The sequence below is a fragment of the Tamandua tetradactyla genome, chromosome 18, assembly GCF_023851605.1.
Source record: "Tamandua tetradactyla isolate mTamTet1 chromosome 18, mTamTet1.pri, whole genome shotgun sequence".
Taxonomy (NCBI): Eukaryota; Metazoa; Chordata; class Mammalia; order Pilosa; family Myrmecophagidae; genus Tamandua; species Tamandua tetradactyla.
Window position 1 is genome coordinate 71995422 of NC_135344.1, and position 16414 is coordinate 72011835.

At 41.4% G+C, this 16414-nt stretch overlaps 1 long non-coding RNA gene across 1 annotated transcript; it reads right to left on the reverse strand.

The window, feature by feature from the left end:
- Positions 1–5547: 5547 nt before the first annotated feature.
- On the reverse strand, positions 5548–11104 carry LOC143662701 (uncharacterized). Its single transcript, XR_013165552.1, has 2 exons — positions 10679–11104; positions 5548–5950 (listed from the first exon to the last, which is right to left on the reverse strand). It is a non-coding gene; the product is annotated as an uncharacterized LOC143662701 (long non-coding RNA).
- Between the last annotated feature and the right edge of the window lie 5310 nt (positions 11105–16414).

The following is a 16414-nucleotide window of genomic DNA, read 5'->3' on the forward strand; positions in this document are numbered from 1 at the left end:
AGTCTTGGTTGGCAGTTTTTCTCTTGTAGTAATTTAAATATATCATCCCACTGTCTTCTAGCTTCCATGGTTTCTGCTGAGAAATCTACACATAGTCTTATTGGGTTTCCCTTGTATGTGATGGATTGTTTTTCTCTTGCTGCTTTCAAGATCCCCTCTTTCTCTTTGACCTCTGACATTCTAACTAGTAAGTGTCTTGGAGAACGCCTATTTGGGTCTAATCTCTTTGGGGTGCGCTGCACTTCTTGGATCTGTAATTTTAGGTCTTTCATAAGAGTTGGGAAATTTTCAGTGATAATTTCTTCCATTAGTTTTTCTCCTCCTTTTCCCTTCTCTTCTCCTTCTGGGACACCCACAACACGTATATTTGTGCGGTTCATATTGTCCTTGAGTTCCCTGATACTCTGTTCAAATTTTTCCATTCTTTTCCCGATAGATTCTGTTTCTTTTTGGAATTCAGATGTTCCATCCTCCAAATCACTAATTCTATCTTCTGTCTCTTTAAATCTATCATTGTAGGTATCCATTGTTTTTTCCATTTTTCTACTTTATCCTTCACTTCCATAAGTTCTGCGATTTGTTTTTTCAGTTTTTCTATTTCTTCTTTATGTTCAGCCCATGTCCTCTTCATGTCCTCCCTCAATTTATCGATTTCATTTTTGAAGAGGTTTTCCATTTTTGTTCGTATATTCAGCATTAGTTGTCTCAGCTCTTGTATCTCATTTGAACTATTGGTTTGTTCCTTTGACTGGGCCATATTCTCAATCTTCTGAGCGTGGACAGTTATCTTCTGCTGCTGGCTTCTGGGCATTTAGTCAGATTTCCCTGGGTGTCGGACCCAACAAGGTTGTAAGATTTTTCTGTGAAATCTCTGGGTTCTGTTTTTCTTATCCTGCCCAGTAGGTGGCGCTCGTGGCACACGTTTGTCTCAAGTGTTTGGAATGGATCCCCCCCCGGTCACCGATCTCCGATCCAATTCTCTCTGTTGGTTCAGGGGCCGCACGTGGTGGGGGCGTCAGCCGCCGCAGCTTGAGGGGACCCTGTGGCTGGTCGCTGGCCGCAGCGGGCCCGGGGAATTCGCCACCAGACCAGGAGGTCGCCCACGGGGGAGGGGCGTCGGTCACCGGCCGCCGCGGCCTGGGGAATTCCCCACCGGACCAGGAAGCCGCCCGCGGGGGGTGGGCCACCGTGGCTTGGATAGCCCTCTGATCCGAGATTCGTAGCCGCGGACTCGAAGCCGCCCGCAAAAGAGGGGTGCCGGCCGCCTCGGCTTGGGAAACTTGCCTCTCCGAGACTCTCAGCCGGCCCGGGAAGGAGGGAGGGAGTAGCTCCGACCGCCACAGCTGCCGCTGCTCAGGAAATCGCGCGCCGCTTGGGGATCTCACCGCAGCCGAGTCTCGCAGTCAGACTAGCCAGTCCAGACTGGGGTACACTGTGTGTCCATTCCCTGCCGTAGCCCCAGGAGCTGTTCTGCACTGTTTCAGTTCACCTAGTAGTTGCTTTGTAGGAGGAGGAACTAAGATGCACGTACCTTACTAAGCCGCCATCTTTTCTCCTGGATATTTCTTTTAATTTCCAGCGTGTTGGAGCAGCCTCACACTTTTACTACATAATGCCAAATAGTTTTCCAAAGTAGTTGCACCAGATTACGCTTCCTCAAAAAATATATGAGAGCTCCAGTTGCCCCACGTCGTCACCGCTGGGGAAGGCGAAGCATCTCACTGTGTTTCCTCAACTATTAATGAGGTTATTAATTATCGAGGTTATTGGACTCCGAGTGTCCTGTGAATTGTCTTCTGCCCATTTTTCTATTGGGTTTCTGTCTTTTTCCTACTGATTCATGGGAGTTTATCAGTATGTTTTGGAACAATGAATGACTAGACAACTGAAACAAAGACTGAATTGAGAAAGAACTGAGATTAGGTTTGGGAAATCTCTAACAGGTGATCATTTTAAAAAGGGCCCGTTCCGTAGGCTTCTTACGAAAGAGTCTGATGATCCCATTTCTAAGATAAGTTTTTCCATCATCACCAGCTTTTCTCCAGCTCTAGGTTTCAACTCCAAGCAACGCGGGCGAAGCCAAAATTTACATTTTGATTAGTGCACTTCCTAATTTAACTTGTATGGTCAGTTTAGTTAATACCATAAGTACATGGAAACTTGAATAGGGCATGAGATTTTCTTGATTTGTCCAGATTAGTGTGATGCCCTGATAAATCCAAGAGAAATTTGGACAGTGAAGAAAGAAGTATTTGCAAAGTGCCTTTGGGGGAGTGGGGAGAAAGGGGGCAATATTCAGCTTTCCCGTTTAGAGAATTTCTGATACTCTAGAAAGCAGTGAGGACAACCAAATCAATAGGCCGAGCCCTCGATCTTGGGGCTTGCCCCTGTGAAACTTATTCTTGCAAAGGACAAGCTAAGCCTACTTAAAATTAGGTCTAAGAATCACCCCCAGAGAACCCTTTTGGTTGCTCTGAACCGACACAGCAAATGAACTCACTGTCCTTCCCTTCTATGTGGAGCATGACTCCAGGGGTGAAATTCTCCCTGGCAACATGGGACAGAAATCCCAGGATGAGACAGGACCCACCATTAAGGGATTAAGAAAAACTTGACCAAAAGGGGGAAGAAAGAAATGAGGGGTTAAAAAAGAGTGTCAGTGGCTGGGAGATTTCAAATAGTCGAGAGGTTCCCCTGGAGGTTATTCTTGTGCATTATATAAATATCCCCTTTTTAGTTTACAGTAAATTGGAGTAAATAGAGAGAAGTGCCTGAAACTATAGAGCTGTGTTCCAGTAGCTTTGTTTCTTGAAGATGATTTATAATGATAAAGCTTTCTCAGTGTGACTGTGTGATTGTGAAAAATCTCATGTCTGATGCTCCTTTTAACTAGGGTATGGACAGATGAGTAAAAAATATGGATAAAAAATAAGTAATAGAGAGAACAAGATTAAAATAAATTGGGTAGATGGAAATACTAGTGATCAAAGAGAGGGAGGGGTAAGGGGTATGGGGTGTAAAAGTTTTTGCTTTTTTCTTTTTTATTTATTTTTATGGAGTGATGCAAATGTTCAAAAAAATGATCATGGTGATGAGTACACAACTATGTGATGATACTGTGAGCCATTGTTTGTACACAACATATGAAATGTTTGTATGTTAAGAATGTCTGTATGTTGTTTTACCAATAAAAATAGTCTTTAAAAAATTTCAACAGACTTTGTAGAAATGGAAAAGCCAATCATCAAATTCATATGGAATTGAAATTTTTTCAATTTGATGATTCCATATGAATATCCCTGAATAGCCCTGAATAGCCAAAACCATCTTGAAAAAAGTTGGACTCAACTCTCCTGATTTTAAAACATTACCAAAACTACAGTATTCAAAACAGTCTGGTGCTGTGCAAGGACAGACATATAGACCAATGGAATCAAATTGAAAGTTCAGAAATGAACCCTCACACCTTTGACCAATTGATCTTTGACAAGGCTACCAAATCCACTCAATGGGGAAAGAGCAGTCGCTTCAACCAAACGATGCTGGGAGAGCTGAATATCTCTATGCAAATGAATAAAAGTGGATGCTTCACACCATATATAAAAATTAACTCAGAATCAATCAAAGACTCTAAGTATCAGAACTAAAACTATAAAACTTCCAGAAGAAAACGCAGGAAAGCATCTTCAGGACTTTGTGTTAGACAATGGTTTGTTAGACTTCCCACCAAAAGCACGAGCAATAAAAGAAAAAAAAAAAGATAAATGGGACTTAATTAGAGTTTAAAACTTTTTTACATTAAAAGAATTTATAAGAATGTAAAAAGGGAATCTATAGAATGAGAAAATGTATTTGTAAACCATCTATCTGACAAAGGTTTAATATCCAGCATATTAAAAACCCCTTCAACTCAACAACAAAAAAGACAACCTAACACTTCAAATGGGGAAAAGACTTGACTAGACTTTTCTCAAGGAAGACATTAAAATAGCCAATATATATATATGAAAAGATGCTCAACATTATAACCACGAGGGAAATGCAAATCAAAACCACAGTGAAATGCCATCTCATACCTGCTAGAATGGCTATTCTTAAAAAAATAAAAAGAACAAGTGTTGGAGAGAATTCAGAGAAATAAGAACACTTGTACATTGTTTGTGGGAATTTAAAATGGTGCAGCCACTGTGGAGAACAGGGCAATTCCTCATTATAGTTTAGCAAAGAATTGCCATATGATCTAGCAATCCCACTTCTAAATATATACCCCCCCAAAATTGAAAGCAGGGACTCAGATATTTGCACACCAATAGTCACGGCATCATTGTTCCTAATTGCCAAAGGGTGGAAGCAACCCAAATGTCCATCAACAGATGAATGGGTAAACAAAATGTGGCATACAAGGGGATATTATTTTGCCATAAAAAGGAATGAAGTTCTGATGCATGCTACAATATGAACGAACCTTGAAGACATCAGGTTCACTGAAATAAGACAGACACGAAAGGACAAATGCTCTATGATCTCACTTATATAAATTAGGTAGAATATGATAATTCATAAAAGTCAGAAACTATAACACAGGTTAGCAGGGACTGGGTGGAGAAGGGATATAAGGATTTAAGGTTTAATATGTAGTTTATGTTTGGCATGATGTAAACTTTTGGCAATGGGGTATGGTGATGGAGGCATAACTTTGTGGAATGTAATTAGTACTACTGAACTATATATATGAAAAGAGAAGTTTTAGCTTGTGTGTAAGTTGCCACCAAAAAAAAAAAAATCCCATAGAATTGCACAACACAAAGCACCAACCCTAATATAAACAGCACTCTAAAATGATAGCATTACTCTAACAATATTGTTTCATCAGTTGTAATAAAAGTACCACAGTAATGCAAAATGTTAATGATAGAGAGAATTGAGTATGTGAGGGGAGGTATAGGGAGATCTGCATTTTCTACATGACTGTAAACCTACAACTGCTCTAATAAAAGAAAAAGAAAAAGGAAAAAGTCTCAGCAGTAGAGAGGGGAGGAGTCTGTGGGACAGTGGGAAAGGGAGAATAGTTTTCCAAGTAAGAAGATAATCACGTGCCAAGAGCGAGGGTGAAGGATGAGGCTTGAGAAGTGGACAGGGGCAGGTCCAAAAGGGCCTGTAAACTGTGGACATTAACCTGCAAAGCCACAGCAGAAATGAAAGGCATCAGTGTATCTCTCCAGCAGCACAGGTTTCATGCACTGGGCATGGTGAGAGCGGGACAGATTCAATATCCAGGGATGGAACCGGAGGAAACTTGCATTTCTCATACCTTTCCTTAGGGGGCCTCTGGCTTTCTTCCTTGCAGGACCAGAAGCCTGATTTTATCTGAACACCAAGCATAAGTGCACAGCTCAGGGCAGGACCATACGAACCATGCATAAAACTAAATGCCAGGGTGCACGGGTGGTTCAGTGGTAGAATGCTTGCCTTTCCTGTGGGAGACCCAGGTTCAGTTTCTGGACCATGCACCCAAAAAAAAAAAAAAAAAAAACACCAAAGACTAAATGCCAGACTGATGCACAGAGCCAAGATGCTGTTTATTCACTAGCGTGGGAACAGGTGTAGGGCCCTAACCCTGGTATGGGCAGCCAGCCTCCACCCATGGGCTTCTTCAAGGACATTTATTTGGAACGGGAAGTTGCCGTGAGCAGGATCCCCGAGGCCCATGCACTTGGTGGGATAAGACAAGCATGGGATGGTCCCCTCCTCTGGCCGTAATTCAGCCTTTGCTTTCTGGCTTTTCTCTCCTTTCTCATGGTTCTAATTTTCTTCTGATTCATGTAGTCATGCTCTCCTTCCACACAGTGCGATATGGAAGCCAGTAGCCACACCTGGTTATCGAGCACCTGAGCCTGTTGTCCATGTGGGTTGAGATGTACTGCATCAGATACACACCGGATTTCAAAAACTGTGTAGGAAAAGCCAAATGTAAAATAGCCATCAATTTTTATATTGATTACACATTGAATGATGCTGTTTTGAATATCTTGGGTTTATAAAATATATCACTAAAAAAAAAAAAAAGTTGGGGTGCCTTCCCCTACCTCGCAGGAAAGCCAGATCAATTCAAAACAGAATCAGCCCCTTTTTTTATATGGACATCTGAATCTCAGTGTGAACAAATCTGCAGCCCCTGACATTTCCATGCAGAGAGGAACTTTGCTTTCTCTGAACTAGCCTGGGGGAGGTGTCCTCCCGAGATTCTCCATGGTCTACCCTGAGGGTCGTAAGCCAAAACCTTGACTAATTTGTGGGGTTCTCCTGACATCAGCTCAGGTGGTCATGAAGGCTTTCCTCCGTGTGAGACTGACATTTGAAACTAAGAAGATAGGAATAAGACAACGTCATCATTAAAAATGGGTAAAGTAAAAAAAAAAAAAAAAATGGATTAAGTAATTTATTCTTATATCAGGCATCTGCAGTTCTTTGTTATTCTGTTGGCAATGAGAAACTGAGTCATGGATACCAGATTTTGATTCTTTCTTCATTTTAAAACATTTTGTCTAAATAATATATGTTTAGAGATGGGAAATTAGTTTATATGCATATGTAGACAGTCTCTTTTTCCCAAATGCCATTACAAAGAGAGCAGAGGGAGTTTTTAAAAGGAATAATTTCACCATGATGGAAAGAAAGGCAACAACAAAAATTGGAGGCTAGACGCAAATGCAAGAGTAAGAAATGGCTGAGTAAGCCCAAGGACATTGAATCTTCAGCCAGCAGTGTGAGAAGCAGCATGACATACATTACCAAAATCCCCCAAAAGACTCAGGAATGGCAGCCCAAGTACTGCTGGAAGTGAGACTTCATCAGAACTTGCTATATGTATTATACAAAAAGTCCCACCCCCAAAGATGAAGGTATCCCTGGCGGCATAGGAGATGACTCCAAGGAATGAGCCTGGCCCGGTAACCACGGAATCAACAATGCCTTCCTGACGAAAAGTGGGGAAAGAAGTGTAACAGATAAAGTATCAGTGGCTAAGACAGTTCTAGCAGAGTCGAGAGGCTACTCTGGAGGTCACTCTTATGCAAGCTTCAGTTAGACATTGCTACCTATCATACCTTGCCAAACCCTAACAACAAAACCATTCCTGCCAATCTTAAAGAACACCTAGGGCATTGTATAAGATTCTGCAAAGATTCCATGCACTAGGGTAACTTCCCAGAAACCTACAACCTCCAGATGGGTCGCCGGACCAGATAAGTCCTGAAATTCAGAGGGCCCAGCCTCTCCAGCACACCAACTAGTTCCATTCCCTGTCCCATATTATCAATAGCCCCTTCCAACATGAAAAAGTTAGGATGGGCATAGCGCAAATACCCCTAAAGACTGGGAGAAAGATCAAAGGTGATGATGGAGTTATACAGAAAAGGTAGAGGTTAACAACTGAGTATCAACGCTGAATCATTATATTGATATTCCTTTTTGTCTCCAGTAACTTAGAGCAGCTAGAAGTAAAAACCTAAAATTGTGGAATTATAACCCATAACAAACTCTGAAATCTGTTCTACAACTAATTGTTGCAATGTACTCTGAAATTTATTGCTTTTTTGTATATCTGTTATTTTCACAAGAAAAAAGAGAGAAGGAGGAGTACAATAGAGAAGATAGGATTTAACAAATGAGTATAACTGCTGAATCTTTATATTGATATTTCTTTTGGTCTCCAGTGTCTTCGAGCAGCTAGATGAAAAAAAGAAAAATTGTGGAATTGTAACCCATACCAAACTTTTAAATTTTTTCTATAGCTAGTTGTTAAAATGTACTTGGAAATTTATTGCTTTTTTGTGTATATGTTATATTTCACAATAACAAAAAATGTTTTTAAAAAATCCCACACCCTTTCCTAAGTCTATGCAGTGGAACCACGCCCTCTCCCATCCTAACAGAAAACAGAAGTTTTCTTCTTTAGGCAGGTAAAACAAAGGGTCTCTGGAATAAGGAATAAAATGTGCAGAAATAGAGACATGTTTATCTGAATTGATAACTGAGGCATGGCACTGCCATACAAATTAAGGAAGTAAAGTTCCTTTAAGGTTACTGGTCTTTGTAATTCGTCTCATGTAAAATGCTTGTCTAAGTCTTTTGTCCATTTTTCTACTGGGTAGTCTTTTGCTTACTGCTGTACAGGAGGTCTTCACATATTCTGGATGCACAGAAATGCTTAGTTTTGAAATGTAGTCCAATTATTCATCTTTTTCTTTATGGATAGAGTTTGTTGTGCTTTCTATAACAACTCTTTTCTTTTGGCAGTTGTATTCACTTATTAAGCTGCTGGAAAGCAGTATACCAGAAATGAAATGACTTTTAAAAAGGGAATATAGTAAGTTAAAAGTCTGCAGTTCTAAGGCCATAAATATGTCCAAAAAAGGCATCCAGAGAAAGAAACCTTGTTTCAAAGAAGGGTAATCTGGGAAGGCATGTGGTTGGCATCTGCTGGTCCTTGTTCTCAGTTCCATTGCTCCCAGCAATGGTTTCCTCTCTAAGTGTCCATAGGCATTCACTTAGCTGCTCCATGACGAAACTCTGGGTTTCATCTCTTAGCTTAGCAACTGCCAGGGCCAGAGATTTCTTCTCTTCAAGTTCTGGCTTTTTCTGTGAGTCCTTGTTCAGCACCTGAGCTATTTCTGTCTCAATCTCCAAACGTCTACATCAGCTCTGCTCTGCTCTGAGCTCTCTCCAAAATGTTTCCTCTTTTAAAGGACTCTGGCAAACTAATCAAGACATACCTGGAATGGGTGGAGTCACATCTCCATCTAATCAAAAGGTCATACACACAATCGGACATGCCACATCTCCATGGAGGTAATTTAATAAAAAATTTCCACCCTACGGTATGAATCAGGATTAAAAGAAATGGCTGCTCCCACAAAATTGAATCAAGATTAAAGCATGGCTTTTCTGGAGTATATAATAGCTTCAAACCAGTACAAGAGACATGAAGATTTACTCCCCAATGAACCTGTAAATACTTTATAGTTTTGTCTTTCACAAGTGAGCCTATAATGTGCATGGAATTTCTTTTTATGGGTGATGTCAGGTAGGAGTCTAATTACATTGTTTTGCTATAGGGGTACCTGTGTTAGTTTGTCAGGGCTACAGTGACAAACACCACACACCAGTTGGCTTTAACCACAGGAATTTATCATCTCCTGGTTTAGGAGGCTGGAAGTTCAAAATCAAGGTCTCCACTGGCCGTGCTTTCTCCCCGAGTCTGTATCATTGCAGTGCCAGCTTGTGCTTATCTTTGGGGTTCCTTAGCTTGCATCCCTACTTCCATCACATAGCACTGTCTCCTTCTGTGCCTTCTTCTGCCTTCTGGATTGCATCTGAAATTCCTCTGCTTATAAGGATGCCAGTCCCATGGACAAAGGCCCGCCAGATTCCATTTGGCCCCATCTAAATAGGATCTTTGAAGAGCCTATTCACACCTGAGTCCACACCTTTAACTGATAGCAACATCCTCAGAGGTCCTATTTACAAATGGGTTCACTCCCACAGGACCAGGGGAGGGGCCTTGAACATGCCTTTATAGGGGACGTGATTTAATCCCCAAACAATAACCAGGTCTGATGTTTGAAGACACAGTCCCCTCACTGTCCCACAAATACTTCTGTCATAAATCAAATATCCGGATGTTTGTTTCTGGACTCTTTTCTCTGTTCCACTTGTTTGTCTGTCCCTGCCCCAGTGCCACACTGTTTTAATTACTTTTGTTTTGTAATAACAAATTTGATACTTGGGTAGCTCTTGACTAATTTTAACCAACCTCATTTTCCTGGATACCTTGTACTCAAGTTTCTCTGACCATCCCATCCATCTTCAGAGATCCTTGACCACTCCAAGCCCAGGACCCTGGTTCTTGCACAGTTTCCTGTGCTGTGACTGCCCTCAAGTAAAGCAGTCGTGCATGACTCCCCATTGCTTTTTTAGGAAATAATGGTAGCCAGCAACACCTGAGTTGGATGGACGTCACCTACCACATTGCCGCTAGATTATAATGAAAAGCTCGAAATATTGAATACATTAACACTTACTAGTAAGCAAGCACAGAGCAGGCCATATAACATGTTCTGTAAGCCCCATGAAGTCCCAAGTCAACTACCTGCGTGAAAGATCACTTGGGGCAGAGGCAACAATGTTTTCAGCATCAGGAATCTGTTACCACCCCAGTAGGAATTAGGCAATCGAATTTTCTCCTAACTAACTGGAAGTTGTGAAAAAGACTGTTTATGGATCCACCCTTGGATCACATCTCTAAGGGAGATGTAGACCTTACTAATTCCTGATACCTTGTTCATACACGGGTAAGGTGTCTTTAAAGTATTTTAGCCCACTGATATATCTTGAAGACCTTTAATTTCACTATCCCAAGTAGAATCCAAGTCTACCCATCTTGTGCCTCTCCAGCTCCTGACCAACAGTCAAACCGCTTGCCACTACCCAGAAATCTACATCTATCCTACTTCTGACCCCTGTCCTCCACACAAGTCAGCCACAAAGCCTTGCCCACTGGGAGGTTGTACACTTATCACTGTCCTTAAAAGCTGCTCATGCGCAAGACTGGATCCTGGAGTACGTCATTCATACACCCATTTACGGCTAGTCAAAAATATCATGAACATGAAAATACCTGTGATGCAGGCCTGAATTTGTGCCCTCTAGGTCAGTTAATGAGTAGAAACTCTTCTTCTCATCCACTCCCAAGTACGGCATAGATTCGATTGAGGCAGAGGCAGACATCAATGCCACAGAAGTGGTTACCCTGGGATTCTGGGCCATCTGTTTATGTCATAGGTGGGTCTGCTGACCCTGCTTGGAGCCGATCATGAGAGCATTGTGCACCTTCTGAGCATATAATGTGGTGCAGCTGATAATGTCCAGCTCATGGTGGTCTCGTTACATAGTCACTTGGTGTCACTGGTGAGGAAGTCAGTCTCTACAAGGGTCCAGAAGCATGCCAGGAACTGTTCTTTTCAAATGGCAGGTAGTTCTCTACTGCAGAATGACCTTGCTTCAGAAATGTATCTTTATCCACCATAAATACCTCTAGCAGCATCAGTTCTGCTGGGTCACATGGCCTGCTTGGAAGGGTAGTTGCACCCCATCCTGGGCCTGCTGTAAAGCTTTTTCTTGCTCTGAGCCACCCTTAAACCTGGCAGCCTTCTGAGCCACCCAATAAATGGGTCAGAGCAGTATTCCCAACTATGGTAAATGGTGTCTCAAAAATCCCCAAAAGCTCATCAAGTGCCTTGCCTTTTTTTTTTTTCAATTGCCCTTTACCTTAAAGAAGTTTCCCCTTCTCTTCCCAACCATTCGATCCCAAATCTGTGTTGAGGTGTCAGGTCCTTGGATCTTCATGATGTTTAGCTCTCACCGTCTGTCACACATGTTCTTACTAGCACATCTAGAGTGTTTGCTCTTTCATACTCACCAGGTCCAGTGAACACTGGAACATCAATATAGTGGACCAGCATGACAGTTAGTGGAATGTCAAGATACTAAGTGTTCCTGCAGATTACATTGTGACAGAGAGTAAGAGAGTTATGGTACCCATCTCAGAATACTGGTGTACTTCTCTATAAAGCAAATTGCTTTTGATCCTTCTTATTGATGACAATGAGAAAAAATGCATTTTCCTGATCAATCCTCCAAGCATACTTCATGCTAATCTGCTCCAATAAAGAAATCACACCCAAGTCAGCCATTGTAACTGGCCACCATTTTCTTAGGTTAGCAGTGATCCATCATCATCTCCTGGGATCCATCTGTGTTATGCAAATGCCAAACTGGAACCTTAATGAGGATCTGACAGGGATCACACCTCTTGCATCCTTTTAAGTCTCTGACGGCAGTGACAATACCTGCAATATCTCCCAGTATGTAGTGTTGCTTCTGATTTACTGTTTTGGTCAAACAATGAAAAGGGGAAGCTCCCACCACCCACTGACTAAGAGTGCCCCCTGGTATTAACTCCTTCATTTTCTGGTTATACATGCACAGGTGCTAAGCAGAATCTGTGGAAGGGCCTACGCCATAGCGTCAGAGAAACCCTGGGAAAAGAAATATGAGGTCCTGAGTGTGGACCTGCTGAGATGCAGGACACTGCCCGGAAGTACCTTACAAAGCTAGTCAAAGCCTGTATGGTGAAGGTTGCTGTAGCTGTAGCTGGAGAATGATGGGGCTGGAAGGCTTTGAAATGGCCTCCAGTGCACTGGAGATTCACCATGCTAATAAGTAGATGTAGAAATAGATTGTAAGTTTTTCAAAACAGGCATCCTTTGGTTAACCTCCCTTATTGGATAGCACAGGAATTGTCAGATAGATGTACTCAACAAATGGTGGTTGAATGCATAAACCAGTTTAATTAAATAAACGAGATTCAGGTCACATGAAAAGGTGTGCAAAATCTGGATTTCTACCACACCTAGAGACCCTAAAGGAAATAGTGCCACTGACTCAAGTTGACTTGTGTGTGCCTGGCTATGGATTAGAAGGAACAATGAATATGGGGGCTGGTTGGTCCTGGCACGGCCTTGAGACAATAATATAGCGCCCTAATTGAGGGACTCCAAGAATAAAAGCTTCTGAACCGGCCCTGTATTATTGATAAAGAACCCTGTTGTCTCCCATTAAATTTCTTAAATTGAACAATTGAACAAGTAGTGAAGAGATAAAAACTAAAGTTAGCCACTTCCTCAAAAAAGCCTGGCAACTGCCTGTGGTATAAAAACCATGACTGGAGACACCCAAGGAGGAGTCTGGAAGAATTTCTGGTGCTTTGTGCCCAGGCATAAGTAGGACATACAGTTGGTAAGAGGAGGCAGCCCTTAGTTTCTGACTGCCAATTCCACTAGCCTTCTTCCTCCCCATAAGAGGAAAAACTAGATGTCCAGTCACCATGCAAATGCCAAAATGTCTCCTGGGTTAGTCTGAAGTTGGAAAGGATGGGAGAGAGAACAAGAGAGATAGAGGTAAAAAAAAAAAAATTGGCTATGTGGTGTGTGTGTGTGTGTGTGTGTGTGTGACAGAGAGAGAGAGAGAAAGCCATAGCTCCATCATTAACAAGCCATCATTCCAAATCAAATGACCAGTCCCAGTGGGGGTCAGTAACTTCAGACTCTGGAGACGAAATTACGGGAACAAGTGAAGAACAGATGCATTGTCTGGGTAATGGAACAGCTTGAGCCACCTAAGGCTTTGTGCAAATGCCCTGCCTGGAGCAGTCCCACCTATTCTTCTGGCTGCATGTGAAACACTTTCTGAGGAGAGCACTCATTTCATACCAGTCATACCAACAAGCATGTTCAGTATTAAAATCAGCATCCTGGGGTTTAACCTTCAAGTCTGAATGCCTCCTTTCAGGAAAACACAAGGAAAGTTTTTAGTGCTTCTTTTAACAGCATGACCATCAATGAGAAAATCCATTAGAATATTTGAAATAAATAACCCAACCATATAATCTTGGTTTGGGTACAAATCTTCTTCCATAGCTTTAAAACCCATTATGTACTTTCTCACTTACTTACTTGCTTGAGGTGAACACAAATTGACACCTTATTCATACTCCATCTTTTTTTTGAACAGTACTTTTGTGTCTCCTACTTTTGAACAAATGAGTGTAGAAACAAGCAATTTGCAAGCAGTGCTTTCTAAGCTCCAAAGTGCCACATAAAGGAAAAGCATTATCATTTCCAATTTTAACTCTAAAGCAGAGAGAGATGAAGCCCCTCAAATGTCTAATGCTTAAGAATGGATGGGCTGAAAACAAAGGATATTTGATTTCATAACTTTAAGTACAAATAGCTTTCAAAGGTAAAGCAATATTTATTTCTCTAAAATTGAAAGAAAGATTTAAAAGGGGGCATTGTGTAGTGTATAATAGGACACAAAAATGGAAGTTTTGGCTGAAACCTTAAGCTGAGAAAGATCAGATGCCAAAACTGAGGCTCCAAAAAAAGATGCAAGCTCCTAAGGTAGTCCATGAGAAATTTTAACCCTCACCTACATCAAAGGTGCAAAAGGGTGAGAATGTGTGGCAACTGTGGGAATTTTTGCAGAGGATTTTGAGAGAGAGAGCCATCCCAGTCCCTGAAAGGGAAGAATGCAGAATGCTTGCCTTCAACTCAAGCTACTGAGAGAGGCATTCAAGAGACTGCCTAGAGAGCTTGATATATGTCCCATGCATTCAGGGACCCAGTCAACTGGCATCCATTCCCTACTAGAGAAATCTAAGAGGTGGGAGACGGAGTCACTCTCTGCTGTGGTGAGTGAAAAAGAGAGCTGACTGTGCAGGAGGCCTGTATCCCAAGAATGCCAGGGCAAATACCGCATGAATGTTTCCCATGAACATTTGGGATCTGTACCCAAGAGAAAAACATTTTGGGGCCCTCTTAGGTCTTGCCCATCTTAGGTCTTGAACCCTCTGAAGGGGCAAACAGCAGGTGGTATTGCTGGAGTTCCATGGTTATGGGTGAAACCAAAACCATGAGCCAGAGGAACATCAGAACTCCCCACAAGGGAAGTGCAAATGAGAGACAACCACTCAACAAAGAGATGTAAGCTCTTAATTTTTTCTCCCTGGGAGCTGCAGCTAACAGCCTTTTCCTCTCCAGGGAACCACGAAACCAGAGCAATAACAAGAGATGAAAATGGAACTGACATCAAGAGAGAGGCATAGAGAAAAGTTGGGGGAGAATGTGCTGATGACATTGGAGCCTCGGGTTCCAGTTCCTTCCTTGTGGTCCAATGACATTTCTCCCTTTCATCTCTACGTGACATAACGATGTCCTAAAAGTAAATTTTGCCTTTTGCTAAAGCTTGTCATGGTTAATATTTCCATCACCTGAAACCAAATACACTAATACTTTTACATTTTCTAATTAAAAAAAAAAAAAAAGATGTGTTTGCTTAACTGAAATTTTCCAAGGATATAGGATCAGTACTTAGATGGGGGATCTGTGTCCATTCTTAGAGGACATAGATGGGGGAAAAAAAGCACACCGGATGTCCTTCTCCCCACATGTGTGCATTTTGACTATGTCTGAAATAAAAGAACAATATTAAAGAGGGAAGAAAATTGACAAAATGGCAGCTGATACTGAAATGAGCTCAGTCCTACTTTTTCCCTGCTTATGTTTAAAGTCATTACTGACTTCTTATATGTAAAATGGTCTCCAGGCTTTTTGGGAATAAACTGGTAGAGTCATTTCCTCTCTCCATTGCATTCCATTATCCATTTCACAACTAAGAGGAATGGGATAGAAGAAGTTTGGTCCAGTCCGAGCAGGCCATATTATGTTTGCTTTCCTAAGAGCTATACTTCCACCTTTATAGTTTTTCTTAGAATAACTGTAGCCAATTATTCCTTGGGATGCCTGTCCAGCCCCAACCTCCTTACCCATTGCTACTCCTTACCTGCATCTCAAGCAGAGCAGAAGAAGACATCATGGGTCTATCTTCTTTCAGCAGGTACAGCTCTTGGCATACCAAGGATGGACATTTGACCCAGGTGGATTAGTCGGATCCTCTTCTCAGGAAGACTCCAGGTTGGTGAAAATGTTATGGGGACAGAGAGAAAAGAATGTCAGAACAATATTATGGATGGATAGAGTCTTTACCCAGAGCCCCAGTGTCTAGAAGCAACAAAAAAGAGAGCGGACAGAGTTTTAAGAAAGAATTTGATATTTCTCAAAACAAAAGAACAAAACATCAAAATAACTATCATGAGAACAGGATTTCTCAGTCCCTTCTTATGGATATGAAGTTTAGTTTGATTTAACTTTTGCATTACATGTCAGGATGACAATAGTGGTATGCAAAATCTTTATAGTACTTAGAGCTTCTAGAAGTTTTTGCTGCTCCTAAGTGGATGGAAGACCTGTATCATCTACCATGTAAAGACCTGTATCATCTACCATGTAAAGCGTCAAAATATATTTTTTTAATTCGTAAATTCTCAAAATTGTATTTTAGCATGTTCTGTCCATACAATGGATAATTATTCAGACACTATAAAAAAGGAATGCATTTCAGATACTTGCTACAAAATGAATGACCCTTGAAAACATCATGTTGAGCAAAATAAGCCAGACACACAAAAAACCAAATGTCATATCATCTCACTTACACGAAATAAATAGAATAAGAAAATTAATAAGGACAGAAAGTAGATTTCAGGTTCCCAGGGGTGGGACTGGGTGTAGGAAATGGGAAGTTAATGCTTAATTGGTACAGAGCTCCTGTCTGGGGGTCATGGAAAAGTTTTGGTAATGGATGGTGCTGATGATAGCCCAATATTGTGGTTTTAATGAACATCACTGAATTGTATACCTGAAAGTGGTTAAACTAGGAAATGGTTTGAAAAATA